Below are 4,364 nucleotides of genomic sequence, written 5' to 3' on the forward strand. Positions count from 1 at the left end.
ATACGTAAAATATTCTACGAAAAGGGAAAGAGTGAGATAAATTGCCGTAGGCGTGTCGTAGCAATTTCGCTACGAAGGTCGGCCGGCCGTAGCACAGGTAACTCCGAAACAGTAACTTTAAGTTCATGCAAATTACGTAGCATATGCGTAGGCGTTACTTTGGAAGTAGTTTCGAACTAACATACAGTGTAAGTTTTATTGTAGTTATCTTGTTAATGTAAATGATTGCGTGTTATTATATTGTAAAGTTTAATTTTATATTCAATTAGCAATTAACAAAGACAATGCGACTGCAACTGACTAGTCCATTAATAAAAAAATCAAATATGTCATTTTTCATCATATAATGTTACCTTTATTTAAATCTGCTAAATAACATTACAAAATCATTCAAAGGTTTATGCTTATATTTCTAAGAAACATATTAATTTTGGAACATTTCAGATTTGTAAAAGTAAAACATCTGCACTGGTGAAGGGTCCATCCGGTTCCTATTAGCTTCCCTTTATGAAGAATTTAAGCAGAATTTAAATCATTAGAATGATTTGCGGACAGCATTTATGCATATTAGTACCTATATTATGTTATGTTGAGTTCAATTTCGGAAAATTCTACCTTTCACTGTGTTGTATTTATTATACAACTAAAACAATCAACACAAAAAGCGTACAAATAACACATCAGATAGTTCTGATCTCAGACAAAGTTCTACGGCGTTAAATAATAAAACGCGAGCAAAGCTGCAGTTGACAAAAGCTTATTAATAATTTAAATCTAAAAGTCGCTCCGTTGGTTACAATTAAAGCTGGATCTATTAGGAATCCTTGGATCTTTTCCGCTTAGTTTTTTGTTCAATTTTTTTCGGTATATTGAAATACAGATACCGGATAAAAAAAGAAAAATGTTTTCTTGTTCACGAAAATACTAAAGGGATTGGCAGGGAAATGTTTACGTTTATGGAATGATATTGTTAATTATATTTCGTAAGGTAATAGAATTTAATTATATTGTTACCAATGCAACGTTTTTTACAAAATATTTGGATTATTATTATAAGTAAACGTAGAAAATGCTGAACGGAAATATTTGTTTTTTTTCAAATGAAAGAGCTGGCGTCCTCAATTAAAAAAATCATACAGTGATTTTGGGCTTTACGCGAGTAAAGTCGCAAGCAACACCTAGTTTTTTTTTAATATTGTAAATTTTTTTCAATGTCGCAATCGATAAGAAGTATCGCGTCTTAAATATTTCGGTTTGGAAATAGTGAAACTTCAGAGCAAATCATTTCGTATATATTACACGATCATAATATTTAATGATATTTCATTTATTTTTATTAGTACTCAAAATTAAAAAGTTTCATGATACAAAAAATCTTACAAAATTGATAAACATTTGATAACTATCCCACTTTATGCCACAGCTATTCTTTTGATAGATCGACGCAATCAACATTTTTCGAACTAAATAAATTATAGTCCTTTAATAAATAGCTCACATAATAAAAATAATACATTTGGGCTATTGTGGTGGCTATTCTCTATAATCGATTTACATTAATAACTGTCTACATTAACAGAATGGGTTGTGTTTTTGACTGTGCAATGAAAAAAAAGATAATCTGAGGAAATCTTGATCTATTTCCGTCGAACGAAGTAGCCCTTTAGCGTCATTTATTCACTTTGCTAACCGCTGTTCTTTTCCTTTGTCGGAATTGCTTGAGTTATGGGCTTTGAAAATCACCTAACATCAGATTACACGCTGTCTTGTGATATTTAAATTAAAAATATTACATTTTATTTAATACAATAAATTAATAATAATAATATCAGCCCTGTATTATATACTTGCCCACTGTTGAGTACGGGCCTCCTCTATTACTGAGAGGGATTAGGCCTTAGGCCTAGTGAGGATTGGTAGACTTCACACACCTTAGAAATTCCTATAGAGAACTTCTCAGATGTGCAGGTTTCCTCACGATGTTTTCCTTCACCGTTAAAGCGAACGATAAATTCACAAAGAATACACACATGATTTTAGAAAAGTCAGAGGTGTGTGCCCTTGGGATTTAAACCTGCGGACATTCGTCTTGGCTATCCGTTCCACACCCAACTAGGCTATCGCCGCTTTATACGATAAATTAATTATAAAAAAATCATCGTAAGATTTTTTACTGAATCCTTTTCATGAATTTCAAATTTCTTTTCAGAGAGTAAAATTTTGCAAACCTATACGAATGATATGTGAAGCCTACTTAAGAGAAACAAATGGACCACAGCCAATAACTGACACAAAAAGATTTCAACCTTCACGCTTCGGTATAGAATAGATATTCGAGTGCAATCATGAAGAACAGGTATTGAAAGCTGTCTAGGAAGCGCCGCGTGGCTTTGCGACTACGACCAAAATTCATTACGTTTAAATACAAATGGTTCCGTCGTCGTTGGTTCGCTACGGATTTCGAAAATGAATTTAATCTTGAGCCGTGTTACTGATAGACTGACTAGGTAGCGTAATGTCTACTTTATATCTAAGCTTCATAAAACTTTTATGTTTCGGTTTGAAGGACATTGCCAGTTTCATTACTAGGCATTATGTGACCTTACATAATTTCTCAGAGTTATGAGTACAATGCAGCGCTGAAGTACTTCGTAATTCAAAGTTTTGCTTGTATTTCTACTGTTTATAGGTAATCATGTTGGTTACCATTAGTCGAGAAGACTGCCTGCTATAGAGATGTTTAAAAAATCTTGCTTGCTGTTCGGCTGATGGTAAGCGATACAACATCCCATAAACAGTAGCAACAACATCCAACAATCTGAATTACAAAGTATAGTTTGGTATTCCACTGCGCTCGCCATCGTGAGATGTTAAGTCTAGAACACAACAGTGACTACACACTGCTGCTTGGCGGCAGAAATAGTCATTGAGGTAGTATCTACCCAAGCGGACTCTCACATATGACAAACCTACCACCAGTAAATAAAGTTTCAGGATAAAACAAAAGAGCGCTCTACACGCGGCTGTCATTGAAACAACTGCACGCTTCAATTCGCGGAAGGAAGTTTCATTTCTCTATTTCCGTTTATACTTTAGTATTAAAGTGACATTATATTTACTCGGAAACTGTGACTTTATAAAATTGGAATCTTTTTGTGAGTCTTCGAATACTGTGGGTGGATCGTGGTTATTTTTCATGTTGAGATGCTCTCATATGTGATTTACAAAACTATGCAGCATTGAACAATTGATGTTAATATTGAATTTAAATGTAAGGTGCAAGGTTATTTTGACCCAGATCTAAAACAAATATTTAATTATTGTATTAACTGTATCCTGCTTCGACACCACGACCCTTCGTTTTAAAACCTAATAAGGTATTTGATTATGTTTGATTTTGTGCATTTTCAAATATGTAACAGCATATGTACAAATAGAAATTCTTCTGTGAAAGCTTTAAAATTAGATAAGAAATGATACAGTAATTCGAATTTTAAATATTGCTGCGTGCAGGAGTGAGCGTGGAGTGGGGATATCGCTCCATCTCTTTCTTTCGCACGCAGCGTAATGCCCGCTGACGTCACATTTAAGTATTTCGTCTCTTTTCTGTTTTTTGGCACTTAACCCTACTACTTCATTTCAATGACTTATAACTGATTTTTCACCAGATTTTTTTGATATAGAATATATGTATATGACGCACATATTTTGTAAAAGTTACAAATAAAAATAAGTAAAATACCCTATTCAAGTTCACTATGCCATGAATTCAACCACGGTAGTCTAGGGCAGACGTATTTTTAGCTTTTTTACGACTGGCCGTTTGCCTGATATGCCCTATTAGGGAACTGAAAGCCAGACAAAAAATATAAATAAAAAATGTTTGAAGAATTCGGTCTTGGAATCCTAAATGCTTAAGGGTTATAACCTGTAGACTAGTACTACTACCAGTACTCGCTAGATCGATAAAGTGACAAAAAAGTAGTATATCCGCTATTTTAAACTTTAGTACTACGTAATTAAGGTCATGCCGTACAGATTCAAAATATTATATTAAGTCTTATGTGTCGGTTTACATTAAACCAACTGTATTAATGTAATCAGAAAGTATTATAGACTCTCAGAAAACTCATACATTTTAGGAGTATGATATAAAGAAATGGCCAAAAAAGTTCCAATGGTTCCGCTGATCGTCAAACATTAATGCATTATTTATGGCGTGCAGGTTGTTATTCACTAGTAATTTTCCCCGCTGCTGCCTTCTGACGACTCCCATCGTGGCCCCTATTACTCGCTTCTTATGACAGGCAGAGGATGCCGTGGTGGAATTCTCCATACGATCCCATTCTACAGGACGGTGCCTT

The sequence above is a fragment of the Manduca sexta genome, chromosome 22 (assembly GCF_014839805.1).
Source record: "Manduca sexta isolate Smith_Timp_Sample1 chromosome 22, JHU_Msex_v1.0, whole genome shotgun sequence".
NCBI lineage: Eukaryota > Metazoa > Arthropoda > Insecta > Lepidoptera > Sphingidae > Manduca > Manduca sexta.